Here is a 22,483-nt window from a genome sequence, read left to right on the forward strand (position 1 = left end):
GGGTCTACATGTCATTGACGGTATCAATAATTCATAGATGTTCTGCTCTATAGTGAAAGATGCTGCAATCACTCAATACTCTTGGTAGATCTGTACTTTTCCATCATGACAATGGTCCAATACAGACACCTAAGGCCACTGTTGCATTTTTAAAAAGCATGGTAAAAGTGATTCAGTGGCCAAGTGCCTTCTGATTTGAACTCAACCAAACACCTATGGTGAATTCTGAAGAGACAAGTTGTCATCACTTTCCACCCAGCATCTAGGCGCTAAGAAAGCTCGTTATTGAAAAAGATTATAACCAACTCGTTCATTCCAGGCCTAGAAGACTTGGTGCTGTTGTTAAAAATCATGGAGAACATACAAAATGATAGATGGAGTAGCTTTTAATGTGGGGTGTACTCATTTTGATCAACTAATTTATGTAACCCTAAAGGTTTTGTAATGAAAGTTATATTAACCGAACTTACATGTTTTGATTACAAAAAAAGTTCCATGAAACTCAATGTTGGGTGTTGGCAACATTTTAGAAATTGTTCTGGTCTTCAGTGAGATATTAATAAAAATCTTACCTATCAAAAGGGGGTGTACTCATTTATGCTGTGCAATGTTTATTAACATTTATAAAACACAGAAGATAATTACGGTTTCTTTCCTGCATGCCTTCTCTCCTGTTTTACAAGATATGATTTATGTATGAAAGATTTCCACCATTCTGAACATGCTTCTATGTGTGACTTCTCTTGTGGCTCACAAGACTTGTTTTTTTCGTTAAACATTTCTCACAGAGTTAACATGAATACGGCTTCTCTCCTGTGTGGATTCTCTAATAAGATGCCCTTTAACCATTAAAGACTTCCCACATAGTGAATATGAATACTGCTTTTCTCCTGTGTGGATTTTCTGATTTCTCTGTAAAGCATCTTCCACATTGCAAACATGAAAAAGGTTTTTCTGCTATGTGAAATGTTTAACAAGCTCTGATTTACTTCCAAAACATTTTCCACATTCTGGACATGAACACTGTGTGAATTCTTTCATATGTAATAAGACTCCGTTTACCTGTGAAGGCCTTCCCACATTCTGAACATGAAAATGGTTTCTCCCCTGCATGAATTCTCTGATATGTATCAAGATTGGAATTACTTTCAAAACATTTCTAACATTCTGAACATGAAAATGATTTTTCTCCTCTCCTCTTTGAATTCTCTGATGTGTAATAAGACTCCCTTTATGTGTGAAGAATTTCCCACATTTCAAACATGAATACGGCTTCTCTCCTGTGTGAATTCTCTGATGTGTAATAAGATTCCCTTTATGTGTAAAGCTTTTCCCACATTCTGGACATGAATATGGCTTCTCTTCTGTGTGAATTCTTTCATGTGTAACCAGACTTCCTTTTGATTTATTTAAAAACCATTTCCCACATTTTTAACTTGAAAATTTCTCTCCTGTGTGAATTCTCTGATGTCTAATAAAACTCCCTGTATGTGTAAAGAACTTCCCACATTCTGAACATGAAAATGGCTTTTCTCCCGTGTGAATTCTCTCATGTGTAGCAAGACATAATTTATATGAAAAACATTTCCCACATGCTGAACATGAATACGGCTTCTCTCCTGTGTGAATTCTCTGATGTCTAATAAGACTTTTTTTCTGTGAAGGATTTCCCACATACTGAACATGAATACGGCTTCTCTCCAGTATGAATGCGCTGATGGCTATTAAGATGCCATTTATTGAACATGTAAATGGTTTTTCTCCTCTGTGAATTCTCTCATGTGTAATAAGACCCCCTTTATCTGTGAAGCATTTCCCACATTCTGAACATGAATATGGCTTCTCTCCTGTGTGAATTCTCTGGTGTGTAATAAAACTCCCTTTATGTGTGAAGAATTTCCCACATTCCGAACATGAAAATGGCTTTTCTCCTGTGTGAATTTTCTGATGTTTAATAAGATTTCCTTTATGTGTAAAGCTTTTCCCACATTCTGGACATGAATATGGCTTCTCTTCTGTGTGAATTCTTTCATGTGTAACCAGACTTCCTTTATCGGTGAAGGAATTTCCACATTCTGGACATGAATATGGCTTCTCTTCTGTGTGAATTCTTTCATGTGTAACCAGACTTCCTTTATCGGTGAAGGAATTTCCACATTCTGGACATGAATACGACCTGTCTCCTGTGTGACTTCTCTGATGTAAAACAAAATTAGCTTTTTGTATAAAACATTTCCAACATAGTGAACATGAATAAGGTTTCTCTCCAGTGTGAAGTTTCTCATGTGTAGCAAGACTAGATTTATTTCTAAAACATTTCCCACATTCCGAACATGAAAATGGCTTTTCTCCTGTGTGAATCAGGGCTGTGGAATCAGAGCCCATTTTGGTGGAGTCGGTGTCATGGAAATTGAGGAGTCAGAGGTTTGGCTTACAGACTCCACAGCCCTGGTGAATTCTCTCATGTGTAGCAAGACATGATTTATTTAAAAACCATTTCCCACATTTTGAATTTGAAAATTTCTCTCCTGTGTGAATTCTCTGATGTCTAATAAAACTCCCTTTATGTGTAAAGAACTTCCCACATTCTGAACATGAAAATGGCTTTTCTCCCGTGTGAATTCTCTCATGTGTAGCAAGACATAATTTATATGAAAAACATTTCCCACATGCTGAACATGAATACGGCTTCTCTCCTGTGTGAATTCTCTGATGTCTAATAAGACTCTTTTTTTCTGTGAAGGATTTCCCACATACTGAACATGAATACGGCTTCTCTCCAGTATGAATGCGCTGATGGCTATTAAGATGCCCTTTATGTATGAAGGACTTCCCACATACTGAACATGTAAATGGTTTTTCTCCTCTGTGAATTCTCTCATGTGTAATAAGACCCCCTTTATCTGTGAAGCATTTCCCACATTCTGAACATGAATATGGCTTCTCTCCTGTGTGAATTCTCTGGTGTGTAATAAAACTCCCTTTATGTGTGAAGACTTTCCCACATTCTGAACATGAAAATGGCTTTTCTCCTGTGTGAATTTTCTGATGTTTAATAAGATTTCCTTTATGTGTAAAGCATTTTCCACATTCTGAGCATGAATACGGCTTCTCTCCTGTGTGTATTCTTTCATGTGTAACCAGATTCCCTTTATCTGTGAAGGCCTTCCCACATTCCAAACATGAAAATGGCTTTTCTCCTGTGTGAGTTCTCTCATGTATAACAAATCTTGATATATTTGTAAAGCATCTCCCACATTCTGAACAGGAGTATGACTTTTCTCCTTTGTGCTTTCTTTGTGTTAAAAAATCTGAGCTTTTAGTAAGTTTCTTGTCGCACGGAAATCTTGTATCCACTTTGTCACCTGGAATTGTGGTAACAATGTGAGCTTGCTCAGGAGAGGGTTCCTCATGATTAGGAGGATTGTAAGAAAGTGAAGTGCTATGAAGTCCAGGAGCTCCATGAAGGGTAATGAGGTTTTCTCCATTAGAGGGCTTCATGATATCTTCTTTTTTACAATTTAGTGAGAAACCGTTGTTCTCAGAAGGGTTTCCTATGAGGATGAAAGATAGATTGGATGTGAATTTAATTTATTTTATGGCGCTCACAATGAAGATCACAGTCCGTGAAAGTACCGGTAACAAGGAAGACAACTACATGCCATAACATTAACACAATACCGGATAAAATGAATAACTTTCAGGAAAATATGAGTAAATACTAAAATCCTAAGTACCGCTCCAGTGCTCATGCTGCCCCAACCCCACTGGGTTTGAGCAGTGTAAACACGAAACCCCATGTGCAGGCATGTAGCTGCAGCCCTCTCCCAACACTGTGTAATTCTATCCCCCTCTTCCTCCCTCCCTTCCTCACAGCAGCTGGCTAGTACTCATGACTAGTTAAATCCAGTTCTTCCCACCAAAGATTCAGAAGTTCCTTTGTCTGTTCAAACTCAAATTTAATAACGCACAATAACCATAGGGATGGGAAAAACCTATTTTTAGAATCCGTATGGTGAAAGCTACGCATGGCAGAGTTCTACAGCTTCCAGAGTCCCCAGAAACCAAGGAAACAGTTTCTGCCCCCCTGTGACCCACAGAGGGGTCATGTTCAGTCTCAAATGAAAGATAATTTCATACTAGGAAAAATGAAACCCCTGTCGTCTCTTTCCAAGGTTTCGACCCAGAATTGTGACAAATAGCAGATTTTAATAACTCTCAAAAAGGGATGGACCCAGACCACCTAGTGAGGTAAGCAAGAGGGGGATCCCTTGGTTTCGGGCAAAGGGATAAAGCCCAGATGCTCAATTAGGGGGGGTGTCACTTGGCTGGAGAATCAGCCACGTGAAGCTGTGCAGATGTACCCTTGTTCTGGGACGATTCTCCTCCCCCCTCAACACACATCTCAGTCCAATGGTATGACATAAGTTCTTACTTTAATCCTCTTTTATTTGTAACTGTTTGTATATACTGTATTCTGTCTCCTTTAGTAATATCTTTTGTATTTTTCTGTAAACACTGCCTAGCTTTTCTGGTGTAAACTACTAAAATTACTAGTTTTTTCTTTTAGCTCTATGATCGAACCAACACATCCTCCACGCCAAATTAAGCTACCTATTGGGTTCGTTCCTTACCTGATATAAGCTAGTATCAAACGAGGAACTGGTGGCAGCGAAGCGCCTCTACTGGTATTGGAAAACCCTGGCAGTGATGGATCGGATGTTTATGTGTGTATTTCCTGCCGGAGATAGGTGATATACATAACCGCGCTCACTGCAGAGTGCCCAATTACCAGGACGCGACCAGGCAGCCTTTCCGGCGACTACTAAACCTAGGTGCAGTTCCCTGACTGACCTGAGGGTAAAGGAGTGCCAGAGAGCTGCAAGTTCCAAACCGGAACTGAAGGTGGAAACGAAAGTTGTGGTGATTTATATATCATCCGACCTTGTATATAATATAGAGTCCTGACAACTAGGGGGCAAAAATTCCCCCCGATTCCTGACATATCAGTGTCAGAGTGGGATAGACAAATAAATCCCTGACAATAACACTTATATACTGGTGTCACTGGCACAAGTCAGGGGTGGCAAATAGATAGCAAACATGAAACCTATCATAAGGAATTACCCTATTAATGTACCACCAGTGCCATTTCACTCTCGTTGCAAGCTTCCTATCATGCCCTTAGTGTAGATAAGTGTCCATTTATCGCAATTAAAAATGAAGCTTTAATATTTCAGTACCGTATGCAAATGAGATTGACTAATCACAAAAGTGGCCGTACATCCAGGAGCAGTCGAGCTCCAGCCACTGTAATCACATCCTCAGTTTGCCTAAGGCAGTGTTTCTCAACTCCAGTCCTCCAGACCCACCAACAGGGCGAGTGTTCAGGATTTCCTTAGTATTGCACAGGTCATAATTCCATCACCTATGTAATAATAATGAAATCCTGAAAACTTGACCTGTTGGTGGGTCTTGAGGACTGGAGTTGAGAAACACTGGCCTAAAGGGCATGATAGGAACTCTTAGAAGCCTGCAACAGCACTGAAGGCACATTAACCCCTTAAGGACCAATCCACTTTGTATGTTAATGGCCAAGCCTCATTTTACAATTAAGACCAGCGTCACTTTAAGAGGTAATAACTCTGGAGCTTCCACACATCCCAGTGATTCTAAGACTGCTTTTTGTGATATATTCTACCTCATGTCAGTGGTAAATATTGGTCATTTGCATTTATGTAAATATCAAAAATTTGAGTATTTCGCAGTTGAATTTCTATGTCTTTATAACAGATATAACTAACTTTTACCACTTATCTAGCATCATTTCTAAAATAATTTTTTTGAGGAAGTTATAAGGGTTAAAATTTTAATCAGCAATTTACAAAACTATGACTTTGAGGGACCTATGTGACAGAAAATATCTAAAAGTGACTCAATTTTAAAAATTGCATCACTCAGCGTGCTCACAACCACATTCAAGAAGTTTATTAACCCTTCAGGTGCTTCACAGAAATTAAATTTTACTTTCCTGCAAAAATGTTTAACCCCAAAATTTTGCATTTTTACAAGGATAACAGGAGAAAATGGAACACAATTTGTTGTGCACTTTCTCCTGCGTATGCTGATAAACTACTATTTACGCGCATGGCAGAGCTCAGAGCGCAATTTGACTTTTGGAGATCAAAATCGGCTAAAATAGATAGCAGACGCCATGTTGTGTTGGAGAGCCCCTGATGTTGCCTCAACAGTGGAAACGTCCACAGCTGACCCAAATTTGGAAACTACACCCATCAAGGAATTTATGTAGAGTTATGGTGAACATTCTGAAACCACAGGTGCTCCACAAAATTTTAAGACATTGGACTGTGAATATTTATAATTTTCACAAAGAAATCATCCAGAGGTGCAGCGAGCAAATTGACTCCACATGTTTCACAAAATGTTATAGTAATGAACGGTGAAGAAAAAAATTACATTTTACCACTATAATGTTGTTTTAGCCCCAGATTTTACATTTTCACAGGAGGAAATGGGTAAAGATGACCACATCAATTATTACACAATTTCTGCTGAACGTGGCAATACCCCATATGTGTCTGTACAGTACTGCTTAGCTACATGGCGAGACTCGGGAGGGAAGAAGCACTATTTGACTCTTGGAGAACACATTTTCATAGAATAGTTTGCGGACTCCATATACAGAGCTGCTAAGTGGCAGAAGAGCAGAATCCCCCCTCAGGTGACCCCATTTTGGTAATTACACTACTCTGAGAATTTATCTACAGATGTAGTGATGAATTTAACTCCATGTGTGTTTTCTAGAAACGAGCAGCAATGGATGTTGCTAAGAGAACATGCAAAAATGTCATTATAGTGCTCGGATATACTGTATGTTATAGTGCCTGTACACTGTAGCATCCAGTACAATGTAGTGTCCCATACATTGTTGCGTCCCGTACATTATGCCCAGCGCATACTTCTGGACCCATGCACCACGTAAATTACCTGGGGCTCCTCGGTACATTAATGTTAAATATATGGACCCTAATTGAGGTTTAGGAACACTGTGAGGCTCAGGAGGAGGGTGTATTTTGGGAGCTCATATTTTGGTGGATTTCTTTTGTTGTTAGTCATCACTTTTCCAGAGCTTTTGTGCTACCAGTAATGTGGACACCTCCTACATTTCTATAAACAAATGAGGAACCTAAGTGGGGACTTTCTTTTCTGGGTTGATTAGATTTTATTCAAGGCATTTTGGGTTACACATTTTAGATCACATTTATCCTGTGCTCCACGCTGAGCACTTACATCAGGGTTTCCATCAAAATCTACAAAATATGTGATTCAGATGACACCGCTGATGGATCCATTCCGTATAATGAGGCAGCAATGTTACTCTGGTCTCTGTTCAGAGGTGTCCTTTTTAGTGCTACGAAATCCTGTGGTCGGCCACCCTTTTATGCACGTTTAAAATTGACAGTCACCGCCGTATCATAGGACAGAATGCATCCACAGCACCTCCATCTGCCTCAATATAATGAATCTTACGCCGTAGGTTCTCTGTCTGAATCACAAGCTCGGTCATTTATATCATAGAATGGTAGAGTTGGAAGGGACCTCCTGGGCCATCTGGTCCAACCCCCTGCTCAAAGCAGGATTCACTAAATCATCCCAGACAGATGTCTGTCCAGTCTCTGAAGACTTCTATTGAAGGAGAACTCACCACCTCTCCTGGTCACCTGTTCCACTCATTGTTCACCCTGTCAAAAAGTTTTTTCTAATATGTAATCTGTCTCCTCCCATTCAGTTTCATCCCATTGCTTTAACTCTTTCCTTGTGCAAATGAGAATAAAGATGATCCTTCTACCATGTGACAGCCCTTCAGATACTTGTAGACAGCTATTAAGTCTCCTCTCAATCTTCTCTTTTGCAAGCTAAACATTCCCAAATCCTGCAACCTTTCCTCATAAGATAGGGTTTGCAGACCGGTAACCATTCCAGTCTCTGAACTTACTCCAGTTTGTTGATCTCTTTTTAAAAATGTGGCGCCCAAAACTGTACACAGTATTTCAGATGAGGTCTGACCAAAAAGGAGTAGAGGGCAATAATGTGCTGTTGCTTAGCCCTATTCCTCCCATTCTGTATATGCTTTTTTCAATTTTATTGTCCAGATGTAGTACTTTGCATTTTTCCCTGTTAAAAACCATTCTGTTAGTTGCTGCCCACTGCTCCAGTTTATTTATATCTTTTCGAATCCTCTCTCTTGTATTAGTTATCCCTCCTAGCTCTGTGTCGTCAGCAAGTTTAATCAGTTTACCCTTAATTCCTTCATCTAAATCACTGATTTTCTTTCTTCCTTTTTAGCATGCGTTAAGTTCTGTGTTCATCCATCCTGGTTTCCTTAAATGCTTCCTATTTTTCCATCTTTTCGGAATTGTTAACGATTGTGCTTTGAGAATATCATTTTTCAAGATTTCCCATCCTTCCTGGACATTTTTGTCCTTAAGGATATCCAGCCATTGGATCCCTCCAATTCTCTGAGTCCCTTAAAATCTGCCTTTCTGAAACCTAACCTTGATGTGTGAGTCTTCCTCCTCTAGTTATCCAAAATTCTAAAACAGCATGGTCGCTACCTCCTAGGGTCTCAGCCACTTTTACCTCCTCAACCATTTCCTCCCAGTTTATAAGGATTAGATCCAAGGTAGCAGTTCCCCTTGTTTTCTCCCCTACCTTTTGGAAGATAAAGTTGTCAGCAAGAGAGGATAAGAATTTCCTTGACCTGTTAGTTTTGCCTGAGAGAGATTCCCAACAAATGTCTGGATAGTTGAAATCTCCCATGACAACTATGTCATATTTTTTGGAGAACTTGGCCATTTGATGCATAAAGAGTTCATCCATATCTTCAGCTTGCACAGGCGGCCTGTAGTAACTGCCTACAATGGTGTCCTTTCCATTGTTCTGTCCTTGTATTCTTACCCAAACAGTTTCCACAGAGCTCCCAGTCTCTGAAGCTTGGATCTCTGTGCAGATATACGCATTTCTAACATACAATGCGACACCTCCTCCTCGTTTATCAAGTCTGTTTCTAGCAAATAAGTTGTATCCTTCTAGCATCGGGGGGCAATATCAAGAAAATCCTAGCACAACACGAGTGTAGATGGATCGTTACACTTGACACCCTGGCCCCGGCTGGTCTTACCGAGACCAACAGTTTTCAATCTTTTTTATGAATAAGGGGTTGGGATTGGTTTTGTACTTTCTGAGGATATTTTTGTACTTCCTTAGTCCTCTAACGTGCGCTCAATTACAAGATTGTCCTGTTCCGTTATTAAATAGATGCGTGTGTGCCCTTGTTGTGATTTTAATTTGTGTGTGTTTGTGTTTTTTAATTATCAGGCATTTATAATTCTTTCTATCCATGTTGATATTCGGGTTGGCTCTTTGGCACATTTCAGGGGTTTTTGGATCAGCAGCTTGTCACAAATGTTTTGTTCTGGGATATGGCTTATTGTTCGGTTCCCCACATCCTGGATACAACCACATGAAGTTATATCGAAGTGGACATTTCAAACATTCAAGAATTGAACATCCTTGGGGATTTCTTTGCGCCATCTTCTATCCAAGGAGGAGACGTAACTCGTTTGGGTGGGGATGTTTTTTTGTTGGGTTGATATTTTTATGATGTACTTTATTAATATTATAGTCATAAGCCTAAATGTTTCTTTAAGCCTGTAAGGTTTAATGTTTGTCGAATTATATAACACAATGCTATTTATTATCGTATATAATAGATGTCTGTGTTCTATGTCGATTTTGTGCATTGATTCTATTATCTATGCCTAAGTTTTCACCCTTTTGTGCTGTTAGGGAGATTTTTCATGTATTAGGCGCCTTATTTTGTTATAATTTTAGAGGGGTTATAGTGGCTATTTTCGGTAATTTATTAAAGATCCCCCTCAATATGACGTTTAATGTGTGCGCGCTTTCCTCACAGATATGTCACATATTGCCTGGTTATTTTACTATGGGCTGTGGAGATTTTTGTGAGGATGCATTGGGTATACAATATATTTAATCCCGATTTTTGATAATAGCACGAATTAGGATGACTCTGTGGCCTTATTTAGACACCTGTATTATGGCTGCTCCCAGTGAGTCTTCATGAAAATGGCGCTGATCATGTGCGCATGCGCGGCTTGGCTGATTATGGTGTGCGATGCTCGGGCCATCATGACGTGGGTCGCGCGCATATTGATGACGTCTGAGTGGACATTTTTCCACCTATGCGCGTGACTCAGGGATGGCGGTGAGGCATCGCAAGTTAACCGCTCGGTTCAGCCGGGCATGCGCCGCTCTGATTACCCACACCTGGAACGCCGCTTATATAACATGGATAGATGTTGCCAGACACTTCCCGTGAAAGAAGAAAGCCGTGGGGAAACGCGCGTCGGGGTCGAGTGGGCCGTCCCCCATCCTATACAGCAACATCATGGGTGAGTGACTATGGCAGCTGGGTACTGGGTATGCTTTTGGTATTAACCGATTAACCTTTATTTTGGAAGTACATGCTGCTGTTACTTAAGGTATTTGTTACCGATGTTATATATTTTTTGGGGGCCATTTATTGCCAGGCATTGACTGTTTTGTCTATTATCTAAGCAATTTTCATGCGTTATGACCTCAATTATGTATGTGGTCTTTATGGCCTATTGTCACTCTGATTGTAGGTAGGGGTGATTACCCTCTCTGTCATCAGGACTGTCTTTTCCTTTTTTCACCTCAAATGTAATTATGAATGTTTGATATTCTCTTTTAATGTGACTAAAGATTGCTCTTACTTTTTTCATACTCTTTTGCTGTGGTTTATGGTTACTCAATTCCTATCTTCTATTTCCAGTTGTTCACCTGCAGAATATTATTCCACCTCCTTGTTCCTTGGCCATCCACTTGGAGGATGGAAGAGAAGACCACCTGCGCTCCCTGTTCTTTCAATTTCTTACCTAAGTTTTCAAAGTCTCTGCAGATGGTTTCCAGGTCGTTTCTTGCGGTGTCATTTGTCCCCACATGTAGTAGCAGGAATGGGTAGTCATCTGTAGGTCTGAAGAGTCCTGATATCCTGTCAGACACATCTTTAATTTTTGCACCTGGAAGACAGCACATTTCTCTTGAAGTTATATCTGGTCTGCAGATAGCGGCCTCTGTTCCTCTCAACAGGGAATCCCCCATGACCACCACTCTCCGTTTCTTCTTCACTACATTTTTCTCTTTCTCCATCCAGGAGGATTCTGAAGGCGTACAAGGTTGTTCTTTGTGTGTAAAGTCTTATCCTGATGTATTTCCTCATCCTTCTCCTGCGTAAGAGCCTGGTACTGGTTCCTGAGCAGTATGGGTGCTGACTGCCTCCTGATCCTCCTGCTTCTCTGGGTCATAAGCTTCCAATCCTCTGTTTCTTCAGGTGCACTTCGAATTGCTTCTTTCTGTAACATGAAGAGATAATTCTGCTCTGTCTAAGAACTCTTCACCTTCCTTAATGATCTTCAACGTAGCTAACCTCTCTTCGAGATTTTGCAACTATTCCTCCAACAGGGACACAAGCTGCATTTCTGGCATGTGAAGTTTGGCTTTTCCACTGGTAAATCTGTGAACATGTAGCAAAAAATGCAGCTCACCAAATGGCTCCTGGCCTCTTCCATGTTCTTATTGTTAAAGAGATATTAAAGCAGTGAAAAATTTGCCAAAATTCGTGTGCCGGCAGGCGTGCGGTTTACCGATTTACTCCTTTCACCTGCAATGGCCAAAATCCAGTGTTCTTTGAGCTCGCTGAGACTCTTCACTTATCCCAGAAGGCACTGGGAATATACAAATTCTCTCCTCAGGACTCTTCCCCTGGTTTGGCAGCACAGGACTTGTGTAAGAAAAATATGAAAGTAAAGGATGGAAGTAATATTAAAATATGTATCATTAGAAAAATTAAATATGTGCTTCCTAAATCATTAATAAGAGGTGTGAAGGCGGCCCCGTTATTCCTCAGTGCACCGCCAGACTCTGTACAGGAACAGTCGCGCCATCACCGGACACTTCTGTAGTCAACAGTGAATAAAGCTTCACTGCACTGGAGACTTCACACGATATCACACACCAGTCATCATTGTCACACGCCAGTCATTATTACAGACTAGATATTATGACATACCTGTGGAAACATCTCCCGGAATCTCCTCCTTCACGTCACTCACACACGGCTGATCCCCCCTCGTCATCGCTTCTTCATCTGTCTCATCCTTCACTTTATTCTTAGTCGGATCTTCCTCCTGATATATCAGATGTAACAATCAGCACAATACAAGAAACCACCAAAATCTGTGACACCTATGACCTCGCTCAGAAATGTCCCCCCCTATATACAGATCCGGTACAGGGCTCAGCGCCGTCTACCTCATGATCCTCCGGGATATTGTGATTCTCCTCAAGACAGTCCTGGGGATACAGAGGACGGGGACAGCTCTCTGGTGGATTTCTTTCCACGAGTCCATCTGTAGGAAACACACAGTGACGGAATACAGTGACATGTTGAAGTTTGGACACCCCTGGTCAAAATTACTGTTATTGTGTACAATTAAGCAAGTTGAAGATGACATGATCTCTAAGGGATAAAGTTAAAGATGACAAATGTACTTTGTATTTTAGGCAAAAAAATTATATCATATATATATATACACACACACACACTGTATATATTTTATCATCTTTACATTTTAAATTTTTCAAAAAGGAAAATGTGCCAATGCAAAAGTTTGGGCACCCTGCATAGTTAGTACCAAGTAGCACCTCCTTTTACAAGCATCACAGCTTGTAAACAGTTTTTGTAGTGAGAAAAGAGCAATTCTTGTTTAAGGGATTTTCCTTTATTCTTCCTTGGAGAATTCCTCCCGTTCGGTGAGATTCCTGGGGCGTCTTCCATCCTCTGCTATACTGAGGTCTCGCCGCAGATTTTCAATGATGCTCAGATCAGGGGACTGTGAGGGCCATTGTAAAACCTTCAGCTTGCGCCTTTTGAGGTCGTCTATTGTGGATTGTGACGTGTGTTAGGACCATCATCCATTTGTAGAACCCATCCTCTTCTTTTCACCTTCAGCTTTTTTACAGATGGTGTTATGTTTGCATCAAGAATTTGATATTTTATTGAGTCCATTCTTCCCTGTACCTGTGAAATGTTCCTTGTACCATTGGCTGAAGCACATCCCCAAAGCATGATTGATCCACCCCCTGCTTAATGGTTGACGAGATGTTCTTTTCCTGAAATTCTGTGCCTTTTTTCTCCACACATACCTTTGATCATTGTGGCCAGAGTTCTATTTTAACCTCATCTGTCCACAGAACTTGTTTCCAAAATGCATCAGGCTGGGTTAGATGCTCTTTTGCAGACTTCTGATGCTGAATTTTATGGTGAAGACGCAGGAGAGGTTTTCTGATGACTCTTCCATGAAGGCCATATTTCTGCAGGTGTCTCTGTACAACTGAACAATATACCGCAACTCCAGAGTCTGCTAAATCTTTCTGAAAGTCTTTTGCAGTCAAGCGGGGGTTCTGATTTGCCTCTCTAGCTATCCTACAAGCAGCTTTCACTGAAATTTTGCTTGGTCTTCCAGACCCTATCTTGACCTCCACTGTTCTTGCTAATTTCCATTTCTAACAGAGGTAAGGGTAACTTTGCTCTCTTCTCAAAGTTTTCTCCTGCTTTGTGGGTATCCATTTTCAGACTTCTTGGCAACGGATTAGAACCACCCATGGCTGCTGTTTTTTGGCACGAGGTTAGAGGAGGTTGGGTTTTTATAAAGCTGGGAAATTTGCATCACCTGGCCTTTCCTAATGATGATAGTGAAGAAGCCATATGGCTAACAAGCTAATTAAGGTTTGAAACCTTGGTCAAACTTATCTGAGCACACAAATCTACAAGGGTGCCCAAAACTTTTGCATTAGCTTATTTGCCTCTGTAATTTATTAAATTTAAAAAATGATAAAATATATTGTTTTACCTAAAATACAAAGGAAATGTGTCGTCTTTAACTTTAGGCCTTTTAGAGATCATTTCATCTTCACTTGCTTAACTGTTCACAATAACAGTAATTTTGACCAGGGGTGTCCAAACATTTACATATCACTGTAGATTGTGTCATGTGATGATGAGATGACGGGAGTAGCAGTAGGTGACCACAGAACAGACATGACAGTCTCCCCTCCTCACCCTGCTGATCGGCCCATATTGCGATCGCCTCTTGTGCTCCATGTATAACCTCAACCTTAATATCAATCAGATCTTCACCCTAAAAAGAAAAATGTAAGATGAGCTCAGGTCCCATCACTTCATGGTCAGATGTTGTGGGGTCTTCAGTGTCATCTACCTGATGATCCTCCGGGATGTTGTGATTCTCCTCTGGACAGTCCTGGGGATATAGAGGACGGGGACATCTCTCTGGTGGATTTCTCCTCCTGGATCCATCTGTGGAGACACACAGACTGAATACATGACCTGCCGTGTATCTGTCTATATATGAGACACGTCTCTCAGAACTGGTAATTCTGGGTTTATGTATCAGGGACTAAATTACATTGTTGTGGTCCTCACCACCGGTACCGAGGTCCCAGCACATTGTGGCCCCAAGTATGAAGTGATAATCAGCGAGGCCAAAGCCTAATGCTCTCTGCTCTGCACCCGGAGGATGAGGACCCTGAGGAGAGGGACAGAGAAAACCCTTGTCAGTCAGATGGAGGAGCCGCACTAAGAAACACAACTTCTCCAAGTTTCCCTCCACCAGGGATGGAACCACAGAGGAGCTGGAGTAAGCTCCACATTTCTATCCAGCGGTTTCTTCTCTCCTAATTCACGATATGGAGATTGGAGGAAGGACGGTTACCATTTACCAGGGATTGTTTTCTGAGAGCTCATGAGGTCACCATGAGGACATGGCCTCCCTCCTGGACAGGATCCTTTGGGATCACTAAGAGGAGAGAATCTGCCGTCCTCCTATTAAAAGACGAGTTACTGCGTTTATTCATTGTAAATAGCGATAAATCTCAACATTCGCCTCGATATAAACACTAAAATAGGCAGCAAGTGCGCGGAAAGTTCTGAGTTTGACTCCGAAGGAGGAAAATGCCCGTGTACGGCTAACGGTGACAGCGCTCGGGAGGATGGTGTTGCGGGAGCCCCCGGTACACAGCGGTTAGTGCCTATCAATGTGTAGTATAAGAGGACACTAGAGAGCAGGCACCGGGGTCATGGGCGCTGACTGAGGGACACGGGGAGCCAAGGAGAGATTGTCTGGGCAGATTCCACAGAAAAGTCCCATAATACATATTTTACTGACCGAACAACCCTTTACTGGACACCTACACTGATTATTACCATCATTGTGCGGCCCGATGTCCCTGCAGGGCCAACACCTGCGTCACCATCCCACTTACATTGTTCTGATCAGACCCAATGAAGAGGAAGAGCGGACCGCCTGACATTTTGCTGTCGTTCAGCCCTTTAGGCTATAACACCCCGTCCCGTGCATTCTGACGTCATGTGATAAGACTCTTTAACTCCTTCCTTATATTTGGGGTTCATGCATTGAGGATGCCAGGTGCGTGTCTGTGGAATGAGCTCCGATTGCTGCCATTTAACCACTTCACACCTGCCGACAGCCTGACAGTGCTATTTAAAGGGAACCTGTCATGTAAAATAACGTTATTCACCTGCAGACACGGGGTTAATCTGCAAGTTAATAGCATTTTAAACCTGCCCGGTGTCAGCACTGAGAGCCCCACTGTTGGGAGGAAAAGAACCTTTTTCCACGTGGCAATGTTTGGCTTTCAGTCAGAGTTTCAGCCAGCGCAGCTACAGTCACCGCTCAGTGCATAGAGAGTGGTAGATGTTACCGCGCCCCCGGCACAGAAAGATAGCCGGCTCCGCATTAGAGCCGGCTGTAAGTCCGCGCCAGGGCGCAGATTCAGCTGGTCACTGAAGCTGCACCAGCCACACCTCTATCGCTGGAAGCCGAACGCTACCAGGGGAATAAAGTTAATTTCCTCCTGGCAGAGGGGCTCTCAGTGCAGGAGCCAGGCAAGTTCAAAACATTATTAATCTGCAGGTTAACCCCATGTCTGAAGGTTAATAATGTTACTTTACATGACAGGTTCCCTTTATGTGGTTGGGTGTTTCATTCTCCTGCCAATCAGTCAGTAAATCACAGGGTACCAACAATGGTTTGCCGTGACCGCCGAGGGCCTGCAGAAGACCCCTGTCTCTGCCGCCAAGGCTTTCCTATGAAGCCCGGTATGAATAAGATCTCAGGTTGAAGTCCCCATTAGTTTTACTTTGTCTCCCAAAATGAGAACAAAAAAAAAAGTATCAAACATATTTGTCATTGTCACATAAACACCATAAGAAAGAAAATTCAGAGCATGAAGAACACCTCCCCAAAAATGCAATAAAAGCACAACCACCAAAAAGGTCACAGATGCCCCAAAATGGCACCAATAAGAGGTCAGCGCGCCATTCAAAAAGAGAAACCGTCAGGACAGAGCCGACAGCGGCAGATAAAGTGATGGGTCTCAGGGAAAGGGCTAAATTTAATAAATCATAAAATATATTCTAAAAAATGTCCACGTTTGAAATCGCAGTGACTGCACTGACCTGGAAAATCGCAGCGAGGTCGCTCTTAGTGCCCTATAAATGCTGAGAAACAGAACCCAAATATAAACGTGGAAATTAGGTGGAACTTTTTCCATTAAACGGTAAAATGCACAATTCGTTCCACAAAAAAAGATTTCTAACATCGGTGTAAGGAAAATAACAATGTTCTCACTGTGATGTACAATGTCTGCAAGATATGTCTTCTGTTGCAATGTGCTAACGAACCCTCCATTTTCTTTGAGAAGCTGCCTGCCAGTGTCTCAGTTACATTGCACACTACAGCAGCTTCCCTTCCCCCGAGTGCCATAAACCAATTTCCTGTCACCCCATTTGGCTTCTCTCAGCCTCAGCTGAAAGAGAAAAAAATGCGGGAAAAAGGTCTTTGTTTGAAATAAAACTTTAAGAGCCTGCCCTGCGAAAACCGTACCAAGTAGAGATATGAAAATCATATTTTTGTAACCTGAGCGGTCCCAGCTTCGATACCGCGTATCTTTTGAAGTTCTACCCTGTCCAGAACATGAGATCGGATTTGCGCCCAAATGGACGGTCATATCGCATAGATGTTTGATGTTTTCTTGATAGGCTCATTACGCTGGGAAACATGATACCACTGATGAGTCCATACCAGCTTCTCCCATAAAGTTATAGCTAATCTAAGTTTTGTAGCCAAAACATGACTTGGGTAAGAGAGGTGGGATTAACCCAGCATCTCTCCGTGATGTCACATAGCAAGTCTATAAAGCATTTCCTGGACAAAACCAGCTCAGAACAGCTGCAGAGTCCGTGCTGACAAGAACTCAGATGAGTGGAGACGTGCAGCTCTGCCTCCACCCCCCTTAAAACCACATGGGATGCCTAACAACAATATGGAACTGTGAGTGTGATCTCTTTGTTTTCTCCACTTTTATTTTATACCTGTACTGTACATATTTTAGGTCTCAATTTTATAGCAACTTTTATCTGTAATCACTGTCCTCTTTCGGAAAATAAATGATTTAATTATTTAGATCTGTCTCTATGCTCTAAGAATCGAACTATACGCCTTTGATAGATAATCGCTACTAATTCAAGGGGTTTGCCACGGACCCTCTTAATTTAACACTGTGAATTAAGTAACCGTGACTGGTGGCAGCGCGTTGTGTACGGCTATTGCGGCTTGCTAGCAGTCTAGAAGGGTCTTATATTGCTGAATGAGGGGCTGCGGCCACAGCATTAATAATTCCCTTACTGCAGAAGCCTGATTGCCGGTTCACAACAGGCAGCCCGTCCGGCGACCAATTATCCTAGGTGCAGTTCCCTGACTGACCTGAGGGTAAGGGGGGCGTCGGAGAGCTGCGAGTTCCAAAGTGGAACTGAGAAAGTGGGATATACATAAATCCCCGCAGTACTTGGAAGATTGATAGCAGTGGTGGGGCATCCAAATTAAACTCCCCCTGCGGCAAATTGTAGAGCGAGATTAGCTTGCTGGATATTTTTGGTCACATGGTGCCAGTGGTGGGATAACTAAGATAAGCCCCAACGGTGCCTGTGATAGCCGTGTGCCGGCAGTGTGTCTCGTCCCTCCGTCCGCTGATACACCCGTGTCAGTGGTGGGACTGTGACATAGTGGTGACACAGGGTCCGCTGTCCGTCGCGTTTTGGTGGCAGCGGGACCCCCGTTAGTCGCCTCCGTAAGTGGACGAACGGCTGTGGGCTGTTCGTCACATATTGGTGGCAGAGCGGTGGGATAATCCTAGAGCATTAGTGATTTGGTTTGAGCAATCATTCCTCTCACTAAAAACCTGCACGGTTCCTGCGGGAATCCTGCATCATAGGTTTTGGAGAACAGACTCAGTGGTTACTAGTTCTGAGACATTTGTGTGTACGTACAAGTATTCCCTCCCATTTCTTCGTTTTTCTTTTTCTATCTTTTATTTGGCAACCATGGCGGCAAAAGGAGAACCTTGGTACAACCGGCAGACAAAGGAAGTTCTTGCTGGGTTATGCACGTACCAAGGCCTTGACGCCACGGACAAAAACAGAGCTCAAATGATCGCAGCTCTAGTGCAGCTGGACAACGACCAGAATCCAGCGAGCGCAGAAGTTGGCACAAGTGACAATGGGGCTGCAGCAGAGGCTCCACTCATGAGCGCGGGGCCCACATTCAATCAGAGCACGCTGGATCCCTACCTGCAAGCGGCCTTGGACGCACTCCCTGCCGAAGACCGTGACGGACGTCTGCAGCTGATCCAGCAAGCTCGAGAGAGAGAGCAGAGCAGCGAGCCGAGCGGGAGGCGGAGAGACGCGAGCGCCAAGCTGAGGCTGAGAGAGCAGAGCAGCGAGCCGAGCGGGAGGCGCAGAGGGCCCATGAACTGGAGGTACTCCAGCGGGGTGGGAATGCCCCCACAGCCCGAAGCAGTGAGCCCAGCAGCGTCCAGACTCCTAAACCCTGGCCAGAGCATTTTCCCGTGATGGAAAAGGATGGGGACTTGGACACATTTCTGCGAGCCTTGGAGAAAGCCTGCAGACAGTACCAGCTGCCTAGAGACCAATGGGCAAGGTACTTGACCCCAGGGCTAAAAGGCAAAGCCCTGGAGGCATTTGCTTCTCTTCCGCCAGAAGCCGATGACGACTATGACGCCATAAAGCAGGCGCTGATCGCCAAATACCGGCTGACACCTGAGGTATACCGAAAGAAGTTCCGACACCTCCAACGTGGCCCACACGATAGCTACAGTGATGTGGTGCAAGGACTCAGGACCCACTTTGACCAGTGGATCCATGGACTGTCCGTTGAAACCTTTGAGCAGCTACGGGACCTGATGATCAAAGACCAGTTCCTGCATCTCTGCCCAGCTGAGGTCCGACAGTTCATCCTGGACCGCGAACCAACGAACGCGGACAAAGCGGCGCAGATCGCTGACAACTACGAGGCCAACCGGAAGCCCGAGACGCGGAGGACAGTCACCACCAGCTGGAGAGGGGGTAAGCCGGCAACCAACCCCAGTGCCCCAGCTAGCCGTCCCTCCGGAGGCCCAGTCCCTGTTGCCAACAACAGGCCGGCTACTGACAGTCGCCTGTGTCACCACTGCAAGCGGCCTGGTCACTTCTCTTACACCTGTCCGGATAGGCCGAAGAACCCCCCAGCCAAGGCCCCCGGGCCCAATGCCTCTGTTCTTTTGGTGGGAGGTGTGGTTGGGAGGGCTGACGACAACGTTCAACCTGTTCAGGTGGGGGCCCGTCTTGCTACAGGCCTCAAGGACACCGGGGCTGAACGAACCCTCATGCGTCCTGGACTGGCGGCCCCTGAAAAGTTTGTTGAGGGGAAAACCCTGACTGTCGCCGGGATTGGAGGCACCCATTGTCCCTTGCCAGTGGCTCGGGTTTATCTCGATTGGGGTGCCGGGAGCGGGTTGAGGGAGGTGGGAGTGTCTGAAAACCTGCCCACTGATGTTTTATTGGGGACTGACTTGGGGAGGATGGTTGCATACTACGTCCCTGACACCCTTCCCCAAACTGATAATAAGGGTAACGTTAACCCTGATGATGGGAAACTGAATGTGTTACCTGCTAATGCCTTGATGAGTATTAATGCAACTAACAACCATTCTTTCCCCAGGTATGATGCTGATGCTGATGTGAATGTACCAAAGCAAACTGATAACCATTCTTTTCCTAGGAAGGATGATGATGTTGATGTATCTGTGCCGACTGAACCCGTTAACCCTTTCTTTGAAACGGTAGATGTGTCCACAGGTACCGAAGTGCTCCGCCTCATCACTCTGCGGAGTGAGACGGCTGAGGAACCCCTGGCAGGAGCAAGCAACGGTGCTCAAGGCAATGGGGAGGTGCATGGGGACCATGAGGAAGGTAATGCCATGCAGCTGACCAGTGCCACCGAGGAAGGTAACTGGCCCATAAGTAGCACTGCTCCTGAAGTGTTGGGGGTGGATGGGGAGGTAGAGCCCAGGGCAGCACCGGCTGGTGGGTCTGTAGAAATCCCCAGGGAGGCAGCATACATAGCAGCTGTCACACGCAGTCAGAGTGCCCAGATCGCAGGTAACGCACTGTCTTCTGGACCCTCTGCTGCTACAGGAGAGACTGAACCAGAGGTGAACCCAGAGCCGGTTCCAGGGGGTCCCAGTAAAGAGGGGACCCTGACGTCACTTATGGCAGCCTCCAGCATGGAGTTCCAGGCTGCTCTGCACTCAGATGCCAACCTGGAGAAATTGAGAGGTCTCGCCGAGACGCCCACCTCCAAGTCTGATAAGGAGAGGGTGTTCTGGGAACGAGGAAGGTTGTACCGGGAGACAGTACCCGGAGATCCTAAAAAGGAGTGGTTGAGGGAAAGACAGCTGGTCGTCCCCTATCAGTTCAGAACCGAGTTGTTGCGGATTGCCCATGAGATTCCACTCGCTGGACACTTGGGGATCAGCAAAACAAAGGCACGGCTGTCTCAACACTTCTATTGGCCCAAGATGGGGACAGATGTAACACACTACTGCCGCTCCTGTGCCACCTGTCAAAAAGTGGGTAAGGCGGGGCCTGCTCTTAAGGCTCCCCTTATTCCTTTGCCGGTGATAGAGGAGCCTTTCCGGAGAATCGCGGTGGACATTGTAGGACCGCTGTCCGTCCCCAGCAGCTCCGGAAAGCGATACATTCTCACCGTGGTAGACTACGCTACCCGGTACCCAGAGGCAGTAGCTCTGTCTTCAACCAGGGCAGATAAGGTGGCTGATGCACTGGTGACCATCTTTTCAAGGGTAGGATTTCCCAGGGAGATGCTTACCGATCAAGGGCCCCAATTCATGTCTCGCCTAATGGAGGCTCTCTGTGAGAAAATGCAGGTGACGCACCTGGTATCGAGTCGGTATCACCCACAGACTAATGGTTTGTGTGAACGCTTCAACGGTACCCTCAAACAGATGCTCCGCATACTGGTTGAGACCCAAGGGCGCGACTGGGAGCGGTACCTCCCACACCTGCTGTTCGCTTACAGAGAAGTTCCGCAGGCCTCGACCGGGTTCTCCCCCTTCGAGCTCCTGTATGGCAGGCGAGTCCGGGGACCCCTTGGGTTGATAAGAGAATCCTGGGAAGATGAGCCAAACCCCACAGAAGTGTCAATCGTGGATTATGTCATGCGCTTCCGTGACAAGATGCAGACCTTGACGCAGTTGGTGCATGACATGACGCAGGCTCAGGCTGACCAGAAGCGCTGGTACGACCAGAACGCCCGGGAGCGGACCTACCAGGTGGGTCAAAAGGTGTGGGTGCTGGTCCCTGTACCAACGGATAAGCTTCAGGCAGCCTGGGAAGGCCCATACGTCGTCCACCAACAGCTCAACCCGGTCACCTACGTGGTCACGCTTGACCATGCTCGGGGTAGGTGCAAGGCCTTTCACGTCAACATGCTGAAGGCACACTACGAACGTGAAGCTTGCGTCCTACCGGTCTGCAATCTGCCAGAGGATGGGGAGGAAGATCCCCTCCTGGACATGCTGGCCCAGGCCAAGGCCAATGGGTCCATTGAGGACATGGAGATAAGTGGTTCGCTAGCCATATCCCAGCGGTTGCAGTTGATGGCCACCCTGGAACTCTTCCGGCCCGTGTTCACCAACCGTCCTGGGAGGACGGAGTTAGCGGTTCATGAGGTGGACACCGGGAATCACGCCCCATTACGGCGAACACCTTATCGGATCTCTGAAACGGAGCAACAAGTCATGCGCCAAGAGATCGATGAGATGTTAAGGCTGGGGGTGATTCGACGGTCAAAAAGCGCGTGGGCTTCACCTGTAGTCCTCGTGCCTAAAAAGGATCGAA

General features: G+C 44.5%; 1 pseudogene; it reads right to left on the minus strand.

The window, feature by feature from the left end:
• Window positions 1–385: 385 nt before the first annotated feature.
• Window positions 386–22,483, minus strand: part of LOC141073053 (uncharacterized) — a 59,700-nt pseudogene continuing 37,602 nt past the window's right edge.

Source organism: Dendrobates tinctorius, unplaced genomic scaffold (assembly GCF_039654945.1).
Source record: "Dendrobates tinctorius isolate UK_male_01 unplaced genomic scaffold, ASM3965494v1 ptg000296l, whole genome shotgun sequence".
NCBI classification, from domain to species: domain Eukaryota; kingdom Metazoa; phylum Chordata; class Amphibia; order Anura; family Dendrobatidae; genus Dendrobates; species Dendrobates tinctorius.